General features: G+C 43.1%; 1 protein-coding gene across 2 annotated transcripts in view; it reads left to right on the forward strand.

The window, feature by feature from the left end:
• LYPD6 (LY6/PLAUR domain containing 6) overlaps positions 1-25,137 on the forward strand; it is a 69,553-nt gene that overhangs the window by 4,014 nt on the left and 40,402 nt on the right. The window contains exons 2-4 of one of the 2 annotated variants that reach the window (XM_075757288.1): positions 21,053-21,223; positions 21,856-21,915; positions 24,469-24,559. The gene's annotated coding sequence lies outside the window, so the exon portion shown is untranslated. The remainder of the gene's footprint in view (positions 1-21,052; positions 21,224-21,855; positions 21,916-24,468; positions 24,560-25,137) is intronic. The other variant, XM_075757291.1, reaches the window with a different exon arrangement.

Raw genomic sequence — 25,137 nt, forward strand, 5'->3', positions numbered from 1 at the left:
TTTGAAAATTAATGCCGATATAGGTAGGCTGTCGGGCTGAAACACGGCAGCTCTGCCCAAATAATCTTGTGGTAATCTTGACTAATGGTGAGATGATTTAAGCCCAAGATCCAAAGTGTGCAGATATTTAAAATCCAGAAAATCATAGTGGTGTTATTTCTGTGAAGGACAAATGCTTTAAAAGCGCCTCCCTCCAATATTAAATATCTGATGCATTTCTTCTATTACTGAATCGACTTTACGTTTCATTTATTTAGTGCTGAAAACCCCTGGAATAATGCCTATTCACTTGTTTTGCCTGTTGTATCTCCTGATGTAGAGAGAGAATATCCATAACATTTTGCTTTGCTAAACTCAGCAATGGAGATAATATGGAAGTATTCTTGCAACTATGCATTTTTTTTTTTTCATGAATGCCAGTAACCTTCCAGGAATCAGGAAACGTGCCTTTCGCAGAACCTTGGGAAGACGTTGTCCATGAGCAGTGCTAGAGTTCAATCCTGAATACTTGAAAGTAGAAAATTCATTACTATAATGGATTAGGAACTGCGCTGAGTGCAAATGCTTTCATTTAGTTTGAGAGGGCACTTGTCATGCGTAGTTAGTCAGCTCATACTGGCCGTAAATCAAATTTTTTAGAAATGTCTCACAGAGAACACTATATTAATGAGTTTTCCCTGCAGAACCCCCCGAACTGGGACATCATTCCTCTAGTCTGGAAAGCAGCCCATGGAAGGTGTCAGTAAGAAGGAATTCCTGGAATTAATTTTTTCTCTCTTTGTTCTTGGGTCAGAACAGAACATCGGTGGGGGTTGTGGCAGTTTGTTTTTTTGGGTTTGTTTGGTTTGTTTGCTTTTTAAAAGAAAATTATTTTGCCTTAAAGGAGAACGTAGGACTTGAATTAGAAGAGATTATTGAAATTGTTGCAAAGCCTGCTCCTGTTCGTGGTTCACTTCTGTCTTGTTAAATGGTGCTGGGATGTGTCAGGGGCAAGAAACGGTGGGGAGAATAAAGCTGCTTTCCTGAAAAAAGAAATATAGATATGCAAAAGATTCGAATATTAATTGGTGCCTTAGAACTTTTACTGCCTGAACTGCCAGGATAATGCGTATGCAAATCCGTAACACCCAGTCATTTGAGGGTCACCATTTGGTTCAAGAGGGCAGTAGTTATTGTGTGCATATTGGCACTTACTCAAGTTCGTTTAAAGAAAAATAAAAATCCTTCTCATGGAAGCCGTATTTTACTAATGAGCTTTTCTGTTGTGTTATTGTTCACGATCATTTGCCAGTTTGTCTTTAGTCTTTAGAAAATATCATCTCTTGCTGCCTGCCAGAAAATTTTCTGCTACTTTACACTAGAGTAAATAGAAAGAATAGACTGAATTGGGGAAAAAAAAAAAAAAAGAGAGATTTCGGAAAACCGCATCAAGATACCAGGAGCTGATAATGACTGTTACTTTTAAAAGCAAAGTATCCTTCTCTACTCTTTCCACTTTGGCTTCTTATAGGATTTTTTTACTAAATTATTTAGAAGTACAAGCAACAATAGTTCACAGAAAACCTGTTTGCTTGTTTTTAAAGGAATATTATTTTATTATAAACCCATGCCTAAACTAATTTGTGCATTTGCAGGCAAGTTTTAGAGGGTTTACTTCAACCTAATTTTTGGTTTCTTTCAGCTGATTGCCAGTTTTCTTCTGCCTCCTCTGAAACTGTAAATGGGTGCATTCATGCCATAGAAACACAATAAAGTACGTTTAAATAAAATGCCCCTCCCTTTTTTCTTTTTCACCCCCGCCATTTGATTCAGAAGTTCTCCAATATATTTCTCTTGGCTTTTGGTTAAACACGATCTGCCAAAGCTAACAGAGCTGAACTCTGCGGTGAGCAGGGTATGGCTGCAGATGGTGACGTTGGAGATGATAGATTGATGAACTTGATGCCGTTGACTCTCTACCTGTTTCACTTTCCATAAGTAGTCATGTCATCCGCTGAACCAGAGTCTGAACCAGATTAAGAAACTGTTGTCTTTATAGGAAGAAAGTTTTGGAGAACGTGCCCTTCCCTTGCACTCTGGCTCGGCTTTGCGCCAGCGGCTGGGCTGGATAACCTCCAGAGGTCTCTTCCAGCCTACGTGGTTCTTGATGGCGTACTGGTTTGGGGAACATCTTGTCATCTCAACTTGAAGTCTTAAAGGAAGAAAGTCTGCATGAATATTTATCTTTTTAGGGCAATTGTGAAGGACTGTAGTGGCTTATAATTCTGTCAGGAAGTTAATTATTACTGTGGCTGATGTAGGTAATCATTTAGCTTTAAATCATTCCTGCCATAGTGTTAATTACAGGTTAATCTCTGTGTTGGTTTTATGATCTTATATCTTGGTTTTTCATGCATTGATACTTCTGGTCCTTAAAGCCTTGTAGAACAGCCCCTTAGGCTCTGGTCTTACCAGGCACCTAGAGAACAGCGTAGCCAGCTCGGTAAGAAATCTGTCTATTCCACTGTGAAATGAGGGAACATTGAACATTTTTATTAATGTGATTCTCTATTTGAAAATGAGTTTCAAGTCTAAGTAAGTGATCTATTGGAATGCATTAGTGCAGATAACAGGAATCGTTAAAAACATTTCATTTCTACCTTATTCCACTTTCAGTGTACAGATGTCTTGGCTAGGCTATGTTCTTCTATCACTAAAACTTCTCTATTTTACTATAATATTCTGTAGCAGACTTATTATTTGTGTGTGTTATATACATACTCTTTTCTCTTTTAGGCTATGTTGTAATGGCTGGATGTTACCTGAATGGAATTATCCAGTGTTTATGAACTTAAGGTGATTTTCATATTGCTTTAACTCCGTATTTGAAGAGTTAGTATAATTACAAGTAGTTAGATTTACCAGATTAAAAGAATCTGGTGAATAACTGATCATAGACCCTTTCAAGGGAGTCTGCGTATGAAACTTAGTATAGAAATCTGCAAGTCTCATGGTTTCAGTTGGTTTTCTTGTTTTAGCTTGTTTGTTTAATTGGCTCGGACGGCGTGTGTGTAGTCATTTGGGGAATTATAACGTCAAAACCCTGTTTGTGGTTGATGCCTGTGTACGGCTGGGATTGCTGTCAGCATTGGCTTCTAAGATCGCAGGGTACCGTGGTTTCGGTGTCACTGGGCTTCATCGATCAGTGAGAGAAATCTCCATCTCTCTGCAGCTTCCTTCTGTTAGCTCAGAAAATGCTTTACTAATCGAAGTTTAAGTTTCTCTTTTAAAGTAATATAAATCTAATATGCTCCAACTGTCAAAAATCAGCAGTGCTAGGGGGTTTAATTGAATGACATTTGACTCGCAATTTATTCCTCTCTGTTTGTGAATTATTTCCAGAACTAGCTTTTTCTGTTATTGCAGCTATAAATAAGTATGCCATTTACACACATTAAGACATGTCAAGAAATCCCAGACTTGTTCTTGACATGCAGTCATTCTACTTTTCTTCACGTATACTATTAATACTTACTAATGAGTGAAGGTACTAAATCACGTTTGTACGCCTCTGATTCTCGGGATTTTCAGCAGCTGAAATTTTGCCCCCCCTTTAAATTAAATGTTAAAAGTTTAATTTAAATGAGCATAAAGGCAGTTGAGGTCTGGCCGGGTCTTTGGGCTGTTGCCCATTCCATGCCTGGCATGCTTTAAAAATAAGCACACGTAGACATGCACACCTTGGACCATTTGGCAACTCTACACCATTGATTAAGATTTACATTGCCTTAACATATGTGTAAGTATCCTTTATCCCCCTAATTTTAAGCAAATGCAAAACATTAAGGGATTTTAAAATGTTATTACAGTATAGCTTGTGCATGAAGTCAGACCGGCAGGTTTGTGTGCCTGTGTCTGCCAGCAGCTATGCTCCAAGTTTCCTTCTTTGAGCTTAGGAAGAGTAGAGAAGGCTCCTGGGATCGCCACTTGGTAAAGTTCCCTCTGAACTCCGTGAACATTCCGGAAAAGTTTAGAGTTCGTATGAAATGTCATGATCAATGACCTTTGTAATTGCATTTCAAGGGCTTTGTTTTTTTTAAATTCAAACGTTCTCTTTTCTTCTAATCAGTTTTCCTAATTCCATTCCATTAAATTTCTTTGAGGCCAGATGATAGGAAATTAAAGGAATCTCCAGAAACATGTTGGATCAACATTTTTGGATCAAAGGTTGGTCTCAGCCTGTGGCTGTAAACTAAAACCGGAGGGGTCTGTGGATTCTCTAAAGGATCCACAGAAAGGTAACTTTTTTTTAATGGCGAGGGGGGAAGGGAAGGTTATTCTTGGTAGGCTCAAATTAGACCTAGAGGTGCTCTGTCTTTTAGGAAATTGAAGGGATGTGCGGGTCAGAAAAGGTTAAAAAATGCACCTCCCCCTTCACTTAACACCTTTTTCCAACCAGTTTGTGTTCCCTTTTGTGGGACAGGAACTGATGGTTTCAAGATGTTCTTTGGATTAGCTGCAAAATGAGGTCTGGTCGCTGGAATCCCTGCAGGATTCTGCATAAGACCGGAGGAGCGCTCTCTCCGGTACGGTCTGCCCTTACTCTTCACGAGTTGCCTTTCTGCAGTCGCCTTGCTCTTCGAATGGAATAGCGTGTGCTTCGTACCACCGTGTCCTGAAGGCTGTGTAAACAGCAGCGGTTTTCGTACACATCCCAGTGTTTCAGAGCGCAGCCGTGGTGATCCTCCTGACTCCTCGGGACACGCGTGGGGTGTAAGTGGTTCAGGTTTTAGGGTGGTTCTGGATCCTCGGGTGACCGACACTATGGAAGTGATATTGCACAGCTTTGCTGGCCAAGATAGTGTGCCCTTACGTATGCCTTTATACAAGTCCCCTTTTAAACTTCAGATAAAATCTTTTAGCTCCTTTTTGCCTATTTAAGTTTCTGAAAGAGATGGTTATCTTTTTTTTTTTTTTCTTTAGTAAGTGAGAGGGTCTCTATCTGCTCTGCTGAAGAAGTAAGCATTTCATTTATTTATCTTCTTTATCTTTCTCATGGCCCCATCCTGGGGAGCTCCCAATTAATTCCAGCAAAGTGGAAATCTCCCCTTCTCCTTTTCCCTCCTTGGCATGGCCTTGTGGACATAACGTGCCTTTTTCAGTTTATCGTACAACGGTATTCTGCATGGTTGGCCTGTTGCTTTTAAAGTAACCAGTAACCTTAGAAAGTTGCTAAGAATTTTTAGGTGGCCACGGGCAAAGGAGGGCTACTGAAAATACTGTTCTGTTGAAAAGATTAATCTTTTTCCTTATAGAAGCCAAAGGTGAATTCAAGAGGACACAACAATTTGTTGTGCTATCCATTTTAGAGTAGATGCTTCTGCAAAGGCTCGATATAAGCTTATTCAACTTATGGTACGCTATCTTTAAAATATTCTGCACTTTCTTGTGTAGGCTGGAAACATGCAGAGGTTATGTGGTTCTATAGAAAAATGTAGTATTGATTTTTTAAAACCCAAAAAAGCCAACATTAAACTCTTCCCCCCACCCCCATCCTCCTCTGTATTCCTTGGTACAGAAACGGGAAAGGTCACTGTGGGGAGCCAGGCAGGACGTGTGATGTTTGGTGAGGTCAGTACCCTATGGCACGTCACAGAGGAAGCGTCGAATATCACCCTGAGCCTGAGCATCTCCTGGATCCTGGGGAGACCTGGCAAGATCTTTCACCGGGGAGCTTTCTTTCACTGCCTTCCTCCCTGAAACGTAATCAAAAGTAAGGATGGAGGAAAAGGGAAGTCCTGCCTGAGTACGGGGATTCGGAGAGTGCAAGAATTAGGAGAGAAGTAGCACGAAAGCGTGGTGAGACGGCAGCTGCCGAGCCGTGCACACGGCCTGCCGTAGGGGGGAGGAAGGGGTAGCCACACTCTCTGGAAAAGCCAATTACAAAGAAATCTGAGAGTTAATGAGGGGAAGGAAAGGCGAAGAACAGTAGGAGCATGAGGAAACTTGACTTAGAGAAATCTTCAGCACAGAGAAGGATGAAAGAGCAATCTTGGTTATTGAAACTGCGGTAGCTCAGCAATTCATCACATAACTGCAGGGTGTAAATTTGATTTGAAACCTAAAACCATTGTGGCTAGGGCAAAGAGATAACGCTTGTGTGAAGGGATGAGTTTGTACGTCCCAGCTGCAACAGGGGTTACGCTGACACTCCGGGTGAACGGAGAGTGCGGCCGTTCATGAGGCTTCTCGAGACACCTCGATTCAAGGAAGGTTATCCAGAGGAAAAGCGTATCATATACAAGGACGTTGGCACTCCACGTGTAACAGAACTTTTTCCATCTGTCATCAGCACGTTCATAGCAGTCATTACGCCTGTGCTTTGCTGCAACTGCTGTGGAATTTGCTATCCTAAGGCAAGTAATTTCAGAGCTTCCTTAACTGACCTCCAACCTTTGCTGCCATTAAATCCTGTAAATCTCTCTCCTGTGAATCCAGCACAGGTAGATAATTTTGGAGGTAGTAATAGTGACTGAATTACAGTGGGGATTTTTTTGTCATTTTTGAAGAAAGATGAGGGAGTGGATCTTTGTATGGTAGTGACGTGGATGAAAGAATAGTCTGATGGATTAAAGGGCTTGATGGATTCAGAAGTTAATATATTAAATTAATTTTTTCAGGCCTTATTATAATTGAGATGAAAAGATTCTGATGTGTTTAGGCTAGCTGAATTAGCCGCCGATCAGACCCAGAAAACAAAGGCACAAAATGTTTATGTGGTCCCTATAGATTCACGTACTCTCGTGTTTTTTTTTGAATGAGATGCCAAAGGCTTGTGACTAGGCACAGTACTGGCCTGCGCGAAATACCCGCACGTGTGCCGTAGGTGACTTCAGCTAACTCTGTCTCAGCTCCCTTTCTGCAAAGTGGGGATAAAGGCTCTTCTCCACAGCCCTGCTTCGCTCTGCCTGGAGTCGGGGGGGCGAAACCTGTTTGGCCTGAGCAGCCATAAAGCCCGTGCTCCCCGAGAGCAGCACCAAGCCCTGGTACTCATTCAGCATCCCCTGCTTGTCTCTCCACCTCATTTACAGGTATTAATTAATTAATTTGTTTAATTATTATTATTTTTTCTTCTGATGAACCTCGATGGAACCTATAGCTCCTGTCTGCTTGAACTGTAATTGAAACCCAACAGAAATCTCCGGAGGATGCCAGCTTTAGGCTCTGCGGGGACTATTTCCATGGCCTCTACATCACGAGCTATGTATGACAACAAAGAGCGTGGGACACGTGGGACTTTATTCTGGTTTTTTTCCTGTCCAAGAGCTGGAGGTAAACATCTATCAAGGAGGGAAGAATTTATGTGGGGCCTGAGGCTAGAAATGCTCAGGTTTCCCCATCAGTTACAAAGCGAAGCAGAAGGATCCATCTGACAAAAACAAACCTTCTCCAGGAAATAAACTACAGAGGAGAGTTGTGCAGGAAAATCCCTCTGTAGAAAAAAAAAATCCCATTTTTGTTTTATTCTCATGGCTTGCTTTCATTTCTAAGCAAGAAGTACCCCTACAGAACCCATTTGTGTGTGGTCTCAAAATGGTAATAATCTTCGTGTCCCATTTGTTTCTCCAAAGTGCAAGTCATAGTATTGGTTTTGTGCCACTGGCTTTTATGAGACCTTATTAATTATTTATTGGTCACTTTAGCCAGATGACACAGTATCTGTGCACTGACACTGGCTGTATATAGCCTTGGCTTGCACCGATACCCTCCAGAACTGAGCTTCGGCAGTTAAGCCCCCAATACTCCCTAGGATTAACTAGTAATTAGACCTCTGGCCACGGCTAATAAAGTAGCACTGAAAAAGGTTTGCCCATCGTAAAGCATTGGGGAAAAAACCCAAACGCAGAACCGAGTGTTTTGAATGCTTGGGTGATTTTAATTCTTTTTTCCACAACTGCACCGTGTAATTCTTGGCTCTTCTGTGAAATACCAATTCGTGTGTGTCTGAGGTGTTACGAGGATATATTAGAAGGCACCTAGCCCGCCGAAGGCTTCAACATTTCATTGCGTAAACAGCCTTGACCTGTGTTTTTGCTCGCCAGAAGCAGTGTGGAGAGAACCCGTCCCAGGGTGTGTAATTAGCTGGGCACGCTCGTCACCCCAGCCCGCTCTGTGTCACCCTGCAAGCCGGGCTGCTCGTGCTGTTAAAAGTTTAATTTCTGGGACGCTGAAATACCAAAGTGGCCTTTCCAAATGAGGGAAGGGATGGCTAAAGTTCTTCTCACTTTCAGTAAAAGACAGGTTTCTCAGGGACAGATTTTTAAAGTTGTTTCTTAGCTGCATTTTTTAAAACCATTCCTAAGGAATTTTACAATACCCTTAAAACCCTGGACAGAAATATCAAAGCCAAATTTTTAGACTGGCCAATAGGCTGTAAGTCATTAAACACCCTTGAAAATATTATCCACAGAGAATAAAAATCATACTAATTTCTGTTGCTAATAAATCCCTGTGGTTTTATTGCTAAAGCTGCCAGAAATGCATTAAGGAACAGATTTTTGAGTGTTTTAATCATATGACTAATCCTGGCTGAACTCAAATAGGGGAACTAGCATGAACATGCATTTCTCAGCGCAAATAAAGACGGAGTAATTTGTCTCACGTGAAAAGCAGCTTTGCTAGTTTTTGTACTCCTCCCTCTGATGAGCTGGTTGTCACCAGCCGTAGCGCAGTAACACGAGTTTCGCCTAAAGATCCGGTAAAGTGCGCTGGTAAGGACCTCTCTGTTGATTTATTTTTTTTTTTAATTGTTAATACTCTTCTTTTTTTCTTGTCTGGATATTATAACTGAAGGTCAAATAATGCTGCATGGCTAATATGGAAGCATTGAGATTGCTCTGACGGGTGGAAGAGGTGGATGCAGGTGACTTAGCGCGCAATACTTCTAGTCTGAGCCTTGTAAAGTCACTAAATGTGAAATGCAGTCTCCTCTGAAGCTCTTAAGTGCACAGCAATTACATAAAATTTGCTCAACTCGTTCTCATATCCGTTGAAATCTAAGCGAGGAAGAATGTGGCATTAGACATTAAGATTGATAGAATCCTCGATAGGCCGTAGCGGCTCAATAGCTCTGTGTTTCCTCGCTGGATTTCTTCAGTATTCCCATTGTTAGTTTAAACCTGATAAATGCAAGGAGATAGTGCAAATGGAAGGCTGGGCTATTTTGGTTATCTGGAGGAAAGATAGTGTTTTACCTTGTTTGATAGCTAGACAAAATTCATATTTTTTTTTTTATTCTGAATACAAGCTAGTAATTAATTTTCTACTGTTTGGTATGCCATTATGCCTTTAAAAAAGAAAAAAACCAAAACAAACATGATACTTATTAGGAGGGGTAATCCAAAGGCTACTTATTTCCAAAAGTAGTGTAACCTTAGCATTGGGCACTGATACGTGTGCAACAATGGTGTTATTCATGCTGATCTTCAAAGACTGAAAATGCGTGATTCAGTAGTCTGCCTTCTGGCTTTGAGAAAATCGGGACTATGTTCCTTTCCACATTGATACAGGAAAAGGTATTGGAAAAAATAAAATAGCGTTTTTCAATCCCCAGACGGAGAAGCAAGGTCCACTGCTGGCTGTTAAATGATTTCCTAAGTGCTGGGAATACTGCAGATGAGATGCAGAACCTGTATCTAATGCATCTGGTAATAAGCTGGACAAAACACTGCTTCTGCTGAACTCATTCTAATCTGCCTATCGGTGTTAATCCTTTGTGCTTCTAAACAGCTTTTGGGGGGGGGTCTGGGGGGAGGGGTTGGGGTTTGCTTTATTTTACCTTACCATTTGAGATCTTATTCTCTGCGGCATCAAAGCTAAAACTGACGATTTCAGCCTGGATGAAGCCCGAGTGCTGGGATACCACGTTTGACTTCTCTCGCACCGCAGGTTTGAAATTCAGACTGACTCCTGAATGTACGAAATAACCCACCTCTGTTTTCCTAAATTCAACAAATGACAATACTATCATCATCCTTCCTCGAAAAAAAAAGTACTTTATCATTTACTACAGAGAGAGAGATGGCCAAAGTCAGCTTACGCAGCCTTAAGGTAGGTTTTGGAGAAGCGTTTCAGAGCTGATACCGTAGGAAAACTCTCGCTGAAAACGCTAAGGTTTAGGTTTGTGCTTTATTCTTTGCATCTGTCTTTCCAGGGCTGAAATCTCAACCTCCGACTCCGTGTGGCTTTGAGCCATCTCAAACGGCGTTCAGCATGTTCGGGTTGGTTTGGTCCTGCCTGATGTTTGCTCGTGTTGCTTTCAGACTCTGCTCTCCGTGCATAGTTTTCCCATGCTCTTCGTACAGGATCTGCCTGCCCAGGCCTATGTGTACACCCCTGATGGGTTTAGCTTTGCCGTCTTTGATTTTGCTCCTGTTCCCGTGTAACTAATCTGCTAAAGCTACAACTTCACGTATCTGAAAGAGGGAAATTTCCCTTACTGAGCTTCTCTTACTGAGAATATGGGTTTTATCGGCATCGCCCTTCATAACGCCTGTCTGGGTATGAACGATTGCCTGTTTTACACGCAGGATGATGTAGGGCGTAACTGAGAGGCTGTGTAAGGTTTGGATCAAAAAGCAGGAGTTTCTCTTGTGTTAGGCCTTTTTTCCCTTCCTATTTAAAAATATGCTGTTGTAGATTGCTGCATCCACCACCACTTAAAATCTGTAAAGGAGGGCTTGGGGCTTCAGCCCAGGTAGTCCTGGCTACTGCAGCCAACACCACACCCACCTGAGAGAGGTTTGCTGGCTTGGGAAGGCCAAAGAAGGATGCAGATGCACTCAGAAATGTCAGGAAAACCTATTTACAGAGATGCAGAAAAGCACTGAGCTGCTGTGGGTATATAGGGCATGCGTGAGTTAAACGTACCAGTGGTAAAACAAGGGCTGCAGAAAAAGAAAGAGCAAGAGCAATATAGGTTTGGGTTTTCAGGAGAGTATTGAATGAAGAACGTTGTGAACCACTGTGGGAAGAATTACACCCTGAAGATTTTGAATAAAATAGATCCAATGCCTTCATAGCAGCAAACTAACTTTTGGAAAAGACCAACTGGAGAGAAAAATCTCTGCTTAGAAGAGCAAAGTTTGGCAAAGTGAGAGCAAAGAGTCCAAGTCAACAGAAGCATTGTCAAAACGCTGCTGGAGAGCACAGGACTGTCACGAGGCTCCCCACGTCGGAGCCAGCACAGCTGAAACTCCAGCTTTGGTACGAGCTGGGTCTGGAGGAGAACAGATCTGGTGATGTGGGGCAGAGGGGTGAAATACCATCTCCGAAAGGAGCCAAGGTCCTAAATTGATGCTCTGTCTTGCTGCGGCTGAGAAAATGTGGTGAACCCTCTCTTTTTCACTCCACTACCTTGAATAATGGAATAAAATCTATACATACGGCCGATTGGAGAGGACACTATTCTGCACACCTAAATGCCTTGGCTATTTTGCGCTTGCATAGGCTGCCAGATCTTTGGGTAGTTCAAGATAGTAGAGGATGATTTGCAAGAGGAGACAACCTGCCTGCAAGAGGGGGAATTTCTGTACCTGAACAAAAGTGTCTCTGCAGCTCTCTGCGGCGCGGGGGAGAACAACATCAGGGTAACAGGAAGGGATCAAAGGGCAACAGCAAGAGGGACGTGGTTGGGGATGACTGCAGAAGTCCTTCAGACGTTGGAAACACACATTTCTAAGCTGCCCCCGTGCAAGGATGTTCGTTGTGAATGGAAAAGCCAGCTGTGCTGGTGGACTGTGCAGCTGTGCACGTGTAAGATGGCTCATGTGGGGATGGGCGAGCGAGCGTCAGGGTCCATCAGGAGCCAAAGGACACGTGTGCAGCACAGCCATGAGGACCGTGTGTCCCCCTCGAGAAGGAGGTGTTGGTGTTCTCCTGGGCAGCCTTTCCCCAGGATGCTCAGCGGCGTACCAAGCAGACGGCCATGCGTAGGCAGGAGAAGTCTCGTGCTTTGCCTCAAGCTCTTTCCTCAGACCTTATCTCTGCGTGATCCGTGTGTCCGGTTCTCGGTGTGGCCTGGGAGAGCTGCCAGCGTGCAACGTAGGGACCAGGCGCAGCGGGGCGTGAGCGTGCTGCTGTTAGTTGTGCAAACCAGAGCTTGTGCACAGAGACTGGGTTCTGTAACAAGGTGGGGGAGGGAAAAGAATCTGGGGATGGGATGAGATTAAATAGTCTTCCCTGGGGACAATAATTTCCCTTCTGTGTGCAGGTTTGGGGCTCAAACATCCGGAGAAAGGAAAGTCAGCTGGAGGAAGGGAAGGGCCTGAACATCTTCCCTGTACAATACCTTGCTAAAAGAACCGGTGTTCATGTTTTGTTAAGACCAGGTTTGCACAGGATCTAGCTTTACAGGAATGTGTTTTGGTCATAGCCTCATTTATAATATAAAAGGAAGAAAAAAAAACCCCATCTTTGACAGTTCACTGGCAATGATCTTTATCAGCAGATTTTTGGAGCTTAGTCTGTTCAGCACACATCAAATTCTTCAGCTATAAATCAGTTTAGACACCATCAGACTGATACAAAGATTTTTGATTTGCATATACAAACACGTGCAGTTGGCCTGTAAGTGTGAGGTCAACGTGACATTAGCAGTGATGTGCTTGGCTATGGGACAGCCAGTCCCTCTCCTGTGGGATTTATACTTTGCTCTTGTTGGAGTCTGGGAAAATGTCCATTAATTTGTAGTCCAGGAGAATGGGATTAATTGTGAATCCTTGAAAGTGTACTTTAATAAATATCTCCATTAATGTAATATCATCCTTGCCATTAATCATGTTGCATTAGCAAAATGTGTTCTTGACTTGAGAGAATTTTGTTTCACGTTCCCCTCGCCCCCAGTTTCTGCTATTAATCTTCAAGACAGTTATCCCTTTCCAGCTTTTCAGATTAAGTACAATAAAGTATTCATTAATGAATTGGAAAAACAAGTTAGAACTCTCAAACACTATTTGGAGTGTCCCGCACCTCTGGAAAGGGGCTGGGACAGCTGATCATCATAAAGTTTAGTGCTGTCCAAGCAGCAAGAGATGGAGCAGATGTTGGTGCACAGAGATGCGCAGAGGATGTTCCAGTGGTGTTCTGGTGTCCACGTGGTAGGGAACATCTGCAGTCAGCTTGCTAGTAGGTGCAACTGGTATTAGGGACCTCAAGAAGCCTCAGCTAGATAGGTATGAAGGCAACTCTGCTCCGTGTCCTCCTCAGCAGTCCTTGTCCAACCTGGACTGGAAGACCTCTACTCAGGACAAGGAAAGCTCTTCCTTGCCCTTACTGCTAGGTTTTTTGCTCCTGTCTAGCTTGAGTAGGTTTTGCTGCATTGGAAGTGTTCGTTTCTGTTGTGAACAGGCTGAAGAGATCGTCCCTGGGAGATGTTTAATGAACCGGCCCTTTCATTCTGTCAGAAAATGTCCGTAGGTTGAATAGCTCCCACTCATTAGACCTTCCTCTGTAGGTCATGGGTATTAGCGCTCTGTTCTTTCTTGTTGCTCTTTTTGTGACACTTTTTCTTCTCTGCTGGTTAAGCCTCTCTTTCTGCCTCTCCTGTTCCTGTCCAGCCCCGTCCTACAGCGATGACATGGGAGGATGTGAGTGCCTTCAGGGCAAGAGGCTCTGGGGAGCAGAACGGGGGTGGGCAGAGGTGAAAGCAGTAGGAGATGGGGGCAGGCGGGAGGAAGAGTGTGTGTGTGAGGCTGAAGGCAATGGAGAAAGCGCTGGAGAGCCCTGTTCAGGCTGTGCCCTGCTTTTCTCCTTTGTGAAGTCCTTTGCTCTGCAGCAATGTGTGCCTTTCTGGAGAACAACTCCACTGCGGCAGGTTTCCTTCAAGAGAGCACAAGGGTCGCTTTAGCAACAATACCTGGCTTGTCTAAAGAGAGATGAGGGCATCTTCTGGGAGGGGGCACGCATGTGCTGCGGGCAGGCCAGCGGGGCCAAGCCAAGAGCGTGTTGGGTTCTGCAGTGCCTCACGTTTGGGAGAACCAAGAGAGGCAACGCTCTCACCTTTCAAAGCGCTGGTGGTGGTTTTCTTACCTCGTTACCTTTGCTTTTCCTAGAGATAGTGCTGTCGTACTTCTTGCAGACCCTGGTGCTGCCGTCCTGCTCAGCCACCCCCCGCGTGTGCCGCTGCTGCTGCTGTGTGTTGATTCTCTAAGAGTACGCAGCTTTGCAGAATTTCTAGTATTTTATGTACAGCTCGCTTCTTACCTATCTTTTGTTAGCAGTAATGGACTTTTTTGTAGTTAGCCTCCTGATGTGGAAGCGTTAACTGTGAGTGTCGCTTTTGCTGTTGCGGCCTGGGGTGTGATGCTCGCCAGCCCTGTTTGTTGTAGCTGTAGATCCTCTGCACCTTCTGACCTTCCAGGATGCCTAAGCCAGTCCTCCATCTCGCCAATAGTTACAAAACCACAGTGAGAGCCTGTCTCCCCTTCTAGTTGTGGGTCCAGAGAACCCTTTAATGAGTCTGTTCCACTTGCCAGCCAGACTGGATCCCAATCTAAAACAATTTTAATCATACATGTAAATTTAAGCATATGAGCAGCCCAATTTGCATTTTGGGGCTGAGCCACGGTAGAAGAGCTGGAGAGCTTTGTGGCCATGAACGAGGCATTCCCATCCTTGTTCAGATGCGCTCTTGATTAATGTGCTGGGCTTTCCCAATGCCGAGCCATGGCTGCTGCTGTTTGTCAGAGCGTTAATTATTCTTGAACAGGGAGTTTTGTAGCTGTTACGTTTTGTGTGAAACCAAGTAATCTCGGTGATGAAAATTTTTGTGATGAAAATAGACTAGAGATGATCAGTTGTCGTGATGCTATTTTAAGAAAGGAATCATTCAAGTGACAGCTAATGAGCTTGAAGAATATGCAAAAAAAACCCCCAAAAAACCAGAAAAAAGAAAAAGTGCAAAAAGGGGTTAACTTCCACTGGTGTCTCTTCCACCGAAGCAATATAAAATATTCAAACTTTGATATTCATATCCAAGGTATGAAGAATAAAAACATCTGAATTTCCAATACTCCAGGAAGAAACACACAAGCACATTTAATATTTTAAAAGAATTTGTGTTTTCTACTGAATTGACAGTATTTGGAAAGCAGCACTTTTCAGCCTGATATTGCAAGTATTTTGCTCAGCGATGGGGAAAGGGCTGGATTTCAGTTGCGTTTCCCGAGTTTTGCAGTCTGGGGAGCGTTTGCGTGTTGCCCAGCTACTATCGTTGAGGCATTTGTGGAAGATCTCATCTTACATTCTTTTCTGCTCGCTGTGGATCCCTGTCTCTCCCAGGTGAGGGCATTTATCTTTACACTGATGCAATTTTACAGCTCCTCTGATTTCTGCGGAGAAGCAGACTGCTTGGCTCCACGGCTGTTAGCATAAACTGGTTACTGAGAAGTAAACAGATAGGAGAAGTTGTGTTTATTTTTCAGGTTCATTATAAATCCTTCAAAATATTGCTTGTTCACCCATTAGATAAGAAGATTCCTAGGTACAGTTTTAATCCCACAACCTAATTTAAAGATTCACTAGAAGTTGCTGTTATTAATTTAGTACAAAAACCCGAAGTTATTTACTGACTGACAGCTGACATCTGCTAGTATTTTTGGATGGGTTTACATTTTCTGTCCTTTTATTCAGAATTACTCTATCGATCATGTGTGTAATGTTTTTTCTGAGCTGAACAATTAAGCCACTGCAGACCTCTTCCAGCCCTCCTCCGCGGACTCGCGTGCATGTCCAAAGCCAGAGCGCGTGAGCACATCGAAGCAGCTGACGTTGGGTCCTTCGTTCTGTGTGAAAATCACTAAATCCGAGTGTTTGCTTAGGAACCGAGTTCTGCAGCGAGTGTTCAGAAATGCTTTCAGACTTGGGCTTTCAACAAGGACTGGGTTGAGCTCTACCATTTTTCCTTCTGCACATAATATGGGAACTTTTGCTGCCAGCTTAGTTTAACAGTAGCTCCAGAAGTGCAAGGAGCTTGGAGAGAACAGCCATGGCTCTCAGCAGGTATGCTCAGAATTGAACTCGTTCTTGAAAATCAGGCAGACGTAGGGCAAGCTGCTAGTGGATCCCTGAGGGCCGAGGGCAGGGCACGGGCAAGGGGTCTGGGGTATAACCGTGCTGGTGAGGTTCATTGCAGGTAACTCAGCTCCTCCCCAACCTTGGCTACATCACTTCCAGCAACTGCTCCCGCTCCGGGGAACATGTTCTCCTGCTGGGTAAGTAGTTTGGAGACTGAGAGGAGGGGAAGAACACAGAGGAAGCCCCACGGGTTGGGAGCACTCGGGGGAAGCAGCACTGGGCTGCGCTGCTGAAAGGACAAGTTGGCACAAGAACAACTGGGACCTGCTGGAGTCATGCATAGGCAAAGACGTGCTGCCTTAGCCCTTTAGAAGAGGTACAAGAAATAACCTCAAGGGATTTCTTCTTGGTGACTTCCTCTGCACATAGGTTGTACTAAAAAGAGCAGGTCTGGGTTGAAAAGCCTGTTGCTGACCTTCCTCGCCGCTGGGAGCAATCCAAGCTATCGCAGTACGACATACAGCGCGGCCATGGATACCCTGGGTGGAGGGCAGTGTTTCTGGTGGTCACCATATCTGTGAGACTCAGGAACAGCCATCCAGTTGGTGGAGCTCCGTGTTTAATGTGGAAGTTGATCCCCACGTGAAACAGATTTTATGACAAAACTGTTTGCGATGGCTGAGGATGAAGTTTGCTGGCGAAGGACGTTCTCTCTAGTACCTGACTTCTGCGTTTTGGCTTTCCCCAGGACTCTGTTCAGGAGAAAAAACATTCCATGAGAACATTATCTCCAGCCAAAATCTGGGACTGCTATTGGACCGGGTACGGTCACAAAGCCATCGCGCAAAGGGTGTGATGCTACATGCGTAGGTCCCCTGCGTCATAAGGGGACGTACACCCTTCCCTCTGATCACCTCTGTGGTTAGTGTGCCAGCCACTAGCTTAGCTACTCTTCCTTTTTGCCTGCCTGAACAGCACTGCAGCGTGCAAGGAACTGCAATGCCGGGGTGAAACAAATAAACTAGCAGCCCAGCGCAGACTGCTGTAATGCCACCCAGACGGTGAGGGTTGCAAGAGTGGAGCCAGCACTCCCATGAAGCTGCTGGATGAACTACTTCATCAATACCCAGAGTTGTATGTGTATGTAGTTAGACACTCAACACAAAGGTCATAGAGCTAATCAACAACTGTAGCAGTTTCTTCCCACTCTGCATCCCAAATTCTTCTTTTTGACCATCTTGATTTTTCACGACAGGTTTTTCTTTGCCCACTTAGGAAACGGCTTCTCTTCAGAGGATTCTACTTACATGAGAAGATTAATGATCTTGCAGATAACCCACACGATTACAGCTGTTGCACAGGACAGCATTACCTAGTAAATAATTTGGAAAAATGATTGGGATCCTGGGAAAAAAGGAGAGATTCCCAAACAGAAGAGAGGACTACCTTTGTATCAATGTGCACAGTATTGTAAATAACCAGAAACTCTCTACTCAGCCCAACAAGATGCCAGTAGAGTGGGAGAAAGAAATAGCTGGGTTTTTATAGCTCTGTCGACAGTCTCTCTTCTCAGTGACTCGTATGCTCATTCACTCCAGCAAGACCAAAATAACTGGATCAAATCTGGACTGGCCATCTTTGCATTGAAATTTATCTCATCCTCTCTCATAAAGATTCTTTTTAGCCAACTTGGGAGCAGCTTAAAAGAAAATTAAGAAAGCAAAGATGCAATCTTGGAGTGACATATCATAATGAGACCTTTCAGTTTCTCAAACTTTCTCATTAACTTGCACCAAATGCAGACTTCAAAAATTACAAAAAGGTTTTCTCTCATAGCCCACAAACAGTCTGTGTTTAGAGTATACCACATTGTCTCAATCTTTTTGGCTTATTCCCAAAGCAACTTCTTTTGGCATGCTACAGTTGATGGGAATGATATTGTAGGAAGAACAAAGTACATTTTTTCCAAAGGAAATAATAAATCTGCTGTGGGCTTTCAAAGCAAGCTAACATAATCAGCAAGTGATTTTTTTTTTTTTTTTAAGAATGTAGGAAGAACACAGATGTTATTTTGGACCATTAATGTCTTAACTATAGACATGTGAAGTATTTCCCACTGGCTTTCCCCCCTTCTGTTGTTTATTTTTCTTATTTTATTAAACTCAAAGCTTTTGTTCATCCTGTATATTAAACACGGCAACATCACATCACAGTTCTGCCAAATTGCCAATATGGTAGTCTAAAAAAAATAAAATAATTCAGCAGTAATTGTTCAATCTGCTTGTCATTCCATCATTTCATATTTTATGAAAATGTATAAGCCTAAAGAAGACATCTAGCTGAAAAGCAACTGCATCTGTAAAACAAGGGCAACAAGCAATACGGTTGGGTTGCTGACATTAGATATCCAGTAAATTTGACCTAAAAGCGAGAGGCAAAACCCAAGATGTTCTTGATGATTAAAAAAAAATACTAATCCATTGATGGAATTTAGCTATAAGGAAAAAAACAGAGAAGTTTGTAATTTTTATTTTTTTTTTTTTAACAGCCTAATCAAACAAGGTTGAAGTTGGTAGGAGACTTGCGTTAATTCAGCTTCAGTGGACATTGGATCAGGGGCTTAATAATGTGAGGTGTTTGGCTTCAAACTGAGCAAGGGCTCGATGCTTTGGGGCACCGTGCGGATCAAATGGTCCTACTGAAGGCTGGAACTGTCTCCAAGCTAAAAGGTCATGCGGGTGATGCTGGCAAAGGGGTTTTGGGAGGTTTCTCCCATTCCCAGAATCTTGCAAAATCCTTTAGGGAAAAATTGCACGTTAGTCATTTTTTGGAGCCTGAGAGGAGGAGTTGAAGCGAATGTGTGTACAAATACTCCTTCAACAGCTCTCTGGCCTGGGATCAGTGAAATCATTAATGATATTTTTTAGTAACACAGACAAACGGTCAAAGGAAGAGGCTGGAGTTCAACTTGCATGCTATTTTGCAGTTCTGGAACCGCTTTCTTTGCCCAGCTCATTTATGCAGTCTGACACCATTTCCAGGGGAAGGAGATGTAATTGCATGTGCATGTCTTTTTGCTATTTCTTCCATGTCATGTTTGCACCGCTTTGCCGTGCCTTCTGCTGCTTATCTCTGCACCTGCTTGGAAGACTTTTTCCCTGAGGGAAGAATATAAAACTTGTCAGTTTAGCCCCCTTTGGTATTTTCTTTTAAATCCATCTTTTACTTTTTTCTTTTTAATTTTTTTTCTTGGTTGTGCTCTCTACCTGGTTATGCTGAAAAGCCTGAGAACTTAAATACACGCATTTCCCTTGTACTTAATCAAGGATCCAAAATTATTAATAGTCAGCTATGAATATCAGAAATTATTGTCAATCTTCTGCGGATGATCTTTTTTCGTCCTAAGAAACTACATGGATCATCTCCGGAAAGGTCAGATGTTTTGGTGCATTTGCAAACGCAGAGATGCTCCTCATGGAACTTTTACCCAGAGAGGCTGCACTTGATAGCAGTGGGTTTGCTTGCTCCTCTAGAAGGAATGGTGAAAACCCAAGCAAACCGAAAGATGTAATTTGTTAAATAACCTAGCATTTTCACAAAATTATCAGGCAAGCTAAATGCTCCCTCGCGCATGGCGTACATACACGCTCGTATAAATAAGCTCTGCGATGAGTTACTCTAGCCCATCCACTCTTTTAAATTCAGGGAAAAACCAGAAATGCATGGGTTGGGGGGATGGACACTGCTGTTCTACCAAGGATTCAAGTTGGTATTAATTCCCAAAACAGAGTTGTGGGGGTTTTATTTACCAAACCCCACCAGAAATAAAAACATGGAGCAGTCAGAAGATCTGCTGGCGCGATCAGAGATGATGTATGCACAGGGACACTGCACGTGGGGAAAGAGGTAGATGATGTGTCAGTCTTCTGTAAATGTATAGCTCCTGGCAAAAGAAATGGCATTATTATTATTATTTATATTATTATCCAAAGGCGTTAAAACAGTTTTACTGCTTACATCACCCTAAACTGTAGGGACCCTTACCTGTTTGCTTCCTGGTTCTCTAATATATTCATGAAAAGTTTTCATTATCTTTTAATTTCTTTGTGGGGTGCTATTTCTGTGTTCACTTGCACTGGAGTTTCTAAGATACTTATCGAGCAAAGGCGATGAATTTAATTTCTTTACCCAGTCCCAGCAGATACTGCATTTTGCTTTCTATCTTCTCCCTATCTCTTGAGTCGGAGACAGTGTTTGTCGTCACCGAGCAGGTTACTAAAGGAATTAATGTCTCCTTGCACCATGAAGCTGGCTGCCCCCGTGCTGGGGAGGTGAAGCGATGCCGCTGTATCCCACTACCGACCCCAGGAGTATCAGGAGGCTTAATTAATTACATTTCATGACGTGCTTTGACAGACCCTGATCAAAGGCACGACAGTCCTATAAACTGGTAGTATGTTGATGGTAAACAAAATTTAATGTTGTAATACTGCAATGCTAGGCATAAAGAGGAAAAAATAGCCAGAAATCTTCTACTGGGGGAATTAAAGTTGTCCAAAAAAAAAAAAAAATATCCTTAGGAGTTCTCTTGGCAAGTACGGCTGAACCCAGGCATGTGTGTTTGCATTTTCACACAGATCCGAGAGAAAGAGTTTGTGGAGCACAGAGCTATCAGGTTCATTTCCAATTTTCCACCAGCCTGTAATGAAACGCCGCAATGCCTCAAACCAAACCTCTCATTAGTCTCCTTATTAGTTTGCACTCTAGTAAATAAACTAATGGTGCTCCTAGCAGTTAATAATAGGCAATCAGGGTCTCTTTCATGCCTGTCACTTTTCGCCTTGCTCTGTGCAAAAAAAACCCCAGCGTGTGGAAAAAAATTTTAACCTCCTTTTTATTCCACTAACTCTTGTGCTTTTTTTTTTCCTTGCCTTTTTTTTTTTTTTTTTTTAATCCTTTATTTCACGGTTCCGTGCTTTAATGGCTGCCGCTGATCCAGAAGTGCGCTTTCTGTGAAGCATCCTTCATCCGGCACAAAGGCTCCTGACTACAGATTCTACGGTTGATACCTGCCTCTGGAATTCCCTTCCTGACGCAGAGGTGTCTCCTGCCAAAGCCTGGCAGCGAAGGAAAACCACGCCGGAAGTCGTTCGCTGAAGTATTGTTCTTGGTGGGTACAACGAGCACGCTGAAACCGTGGTTTATAAAACGCGGAGCGTGTTGTTAAAACATGCCACACGCCTTCAGTACCTTCTAGTAGGAAACACAACGTTACGTAGCTGCGTGCAAGTGTTTTGGTGGTTACTAGTTGGCTAGAGCTTTTGTCTTGTATTCCTTAGTGACGTGGCCACTTTTTTGTCTTTTTTTTTTTTTTTTTTAAACCCAACTCATGTTGTCCATGGCCTAAAACTGTACAAGAAGATTTTGGGCATGTCCGTGCTTCTGCTGTGGCACAGAACCCTGCACTGGCTAATTAATCTAGTTTCTTGTCAGGCAGAGGACGGCAGGTCCTTGAGGATATAGGGATTTTCCCTGTCACTGAACCATGGATTGTCTAAAGTCTTCTGTTCCCCTTCCCCACACACTTATTTCTCCATGTTATGTTACCCCCTTGCCCTTGAAGCACTCCTACTTTTTCCCCCCAATTTTTCTTTACCTGCCCATCTTTCTGTAAACCTTACCTCAGTCTTTCTTATAATATTTTCTTGTTTCTTTGAAGTATTGAGGGCTGTTTATTTTTATTTTTTTTAATACACCAGATAGATGTTATGTTTTGTTCTATTAAGCCATGTTCTCTTGAAGGGACGTCCAAAAGGAATCGTATTTGAGAGTTACCATTGAAAATGAAGGGATGCTGAACTGGTATGAAATCTTTTTCTTTTTGATACTGCTTTGGTGGTTGGGGTGTTAGACTGAATGCAATTAGAACAAGTATTTGATCAGACTGGTCTCTCTCTTCAAGAGATGTTTAAACCAGGAAAGTCTGAAGTCAAATAATGCACACAAGAATGCCCACTATGTTCTGTTCTTCACAAAATGCTGTGATTTAATAGTGTGTTCCCAGTTTTACTGCCGGGAAAGTAATTTCCAAATGCTAAGAGACCAGTAACACCATGGATATTTACTTTAATTTGCTTTGTAGGACTGGAAAACTCAGTCTTGCTGATATCATAGAAAGGCGCCCACTTAGACTGCTCATTCCACTCTGGCTCTGAGTATCTGTTGAACATTATTAAATGTTGTTAATTATGTCACTAATTCCATGTGAAACCAAGGACTGTTTGGGCATGCAGGAACCTAAGCCTTACATTTGTAATATGACTATAAACCACCGATAGCTTGGAATGTGTCTCCAAGCTATTGTCCTTGAACCTTCTACCAAACTAAGATAATTTGGTAGAATGTTGGTAGCAACTGAACTTGAAGTTTCAAAATGCAATGCTTTCGTTTGATGTAAAGTTTAATATCCTTGTCATTGATTTTGAGTTTTTTCTTGCTGAGACTGCCATTCTTTAAGAGCAGCGCTTTCTGGGATCAGCACACAAACACCTCAGTTCCCTGAGGGTTGTAGGAAGCAGAAGATAGGTGGAGGGTTATAATTTGGAGAACCTCTGTGTCAAGGCCCTCTCCTGTATCTCTGAAGATGTGGAGATCCAGTTCCCATCAAAATGATCATTATTCCATATCCAGACTTAGGATACCTGGACGCACTATTGTGTTTCGCCATCTCTTTATAGTCTTTTTTGCCCCAAACGGTGAACAGCCAGGGGAAGGTGGGCTGGAAGGGGCTGCTCAGAGGTCTGAAGGGTGCAAGCATCTCTGTCATGCCCTGGCTTTTGTAGAGCCTGATTATGGATATCCAGCCCTAAATCCGCCAAGCCCAAAGGTTAACGATTTACTAACACTTTGTCTTCCAAAATCTTCATCTAAATCCAGGAGGTTATAGAAAATAGGCAGCGTGCCTTCTGGGGGCTGTCTGCTCCTGCAATAACTGAGCTATCCCTTCAGAAACACCAAATGCTGGCTGCTCTTGGCAAGGCTTCAGCGACGGTATAAAGGTGATTAAAACCGACAGAAGGCTTTTAAAAAAGCATATAGTAAAATTTAATTTAGACCGACATGTTATATCTGATGCTGGTAGAGGAGAACTATAAATAGTAATAATAAGGTACACACTCCTTAGGGGAGTTACTGTTCGAGATACAGATGCAAAGAAGTTCAGCAACAAAGAAGTTGTGCCTAGAGTAGGTCATGATGGGCACAGAGAACGAAACGATAGCGGTCCCAGTTTAGCTCTTTTCCCAGTGTTTATGGGGAATTTGAGGAATCCGATCTAGCAGATGCACACTGCTGCTCGTACAAGCTATATGCAGCTAAAGGACTGGCTTTCATGTTCCCCAGCTCTGAAGTGATCATTCATAAACCATCACAAGCAAGTGGATGAATAAAATGCATTGAAAGTTGGCACTGAAACCAAGGGCTGAACTGAAGATGCTGTTAAATAGTGATGTGTTTTCATGCCTGGTCAATTAGGAAGTGTCTGAAGATATGTGGAGATTTAAATCTATTTTTGTATAGTGCACAAAGGCAGGGTCACAGCGCTTAAGGCCCCCCCAAAAACCCCCAAACCATTTCTGAAGGAGCAGATCTCACTCATTCATTCTCCCTAAAGACAAAACCAGGCTTTGCTATCAACAGATCTAATGTTGCCGGCCAGCCTTGTCTACAATTGTTAATTCTTTCATGTAATCTTTTCAATTAATGAATTAATAGTAACTATTAATAGCTGGCCTTCAATGCTTTGGGATTTAACTTGGCGTGAGACACCAGAGCACGTGCTTGGAGCATCGTGGTTAGTTGCTGCTTGTGAGCCTGCCTTAAATATCACGTGTCAGTGCTCCAGCTCTCAGCAAAGGGATGAACATGATGCTTGGCTGTCGTGAGCAACCCTCCTTAGGAGAAGAAATAAATGTCTTTCACAATAAATTACCTAACTTTTTTATGGTTAATGTCAATTATTTCTTTAATCCTCAAGTCTGTATGGGACTCTTACAATGCTTTACAATTTATTTTGTAACTTACATAATTTTGTGAGTTATTTTAACAGTGGTTTTAGATACAAAGTTTCCAGGCTGTTTGAAATAACTCTATTTTATGTGTGCGCGTATGGTCAGGTAGGTATACTTCTACGGATACTGATGGAGTTGGAATAATCTGATTCATATAAAACCCTTTTCAGTTGGATATTTTGACCTCCTAATCTCCCTACAGAAACACAAAGCTTTTGTAACCTTCACGAGACTTACAGCCCTTATAATCCCCGTACTGTTGTGGGATTTCTTTCCTGTCCTCTTAAACTTTTCATCTCCACGATGCTGTCTCATGGCCTTGCTGTTCCTTTTGTCTTCTCTTCAGGAAGCTCCTCGTCTGTATTGTTATGATTGATTCGTTGGGATGATTCACAAGGACTGAAAGCTCCAGCCAGATGAGTCTGTTCCTATTCATGGTATTCGTGGGAATAAATATGAATATAATTACCTATGCATTGTTAAATCCTATGTATCAGGCTAGGGTTTCTTCAGTCTAAAGGGTGATCTTTGAGCTGAGTCAGGACCTCAGTCCCAGGGTGTCCGCCCTCTGTTAGCAGCACTCAGTGTCCTCTCCACTCCTTTAACCTCATTCTCTCATTAGCTCCCCTGAAGAGGAGATTTCTCTCTCTCCCCATTTCTTTTTTGGGGTAAGGCCAGCTACCACCTCAGTCCACAGAGGACCACTGAATACTTGCTGTGCCGCAGCCAGTCTTACAGCCACCACCTGATGCAATCTGTGAACCCAGCGAGTAAACCCAGCCAGATGCCCTTCCTTGGTCCAAGCAATGCCTTGTATCTACCTGGGGCTGCCACAGCTTCCTCCTCACATGGGCTTTCTGGCTCCTGTCCTCTCCATCCAAGCGCTGCCTGCTCAGCACCAAGCGCGCTGCCTGCTCAGCACCAAGCACGCTGCCTCCACACCCAGCCCTGACTAAGGTCTTACGCCCAGAGCTGGCATCTGCCTTTCAAATCACCTGCCCGAGCGGCTCATCGT

The sequence above is a fragment of the Balearica regulorum genome, chromosome 6, assembly GCF_011004875.1.
Source record: "Balearica regulorum gibbericeps isolate bBalReg1 chromosome 6, bBalReg1.pri, whole genome shotgun sequence".
Lineage (NCBI taxonomy): Eukaryota > Metazoa > Chordata > Aves > Gruiformes > Gruidae > Balearica > Balearica regulorum.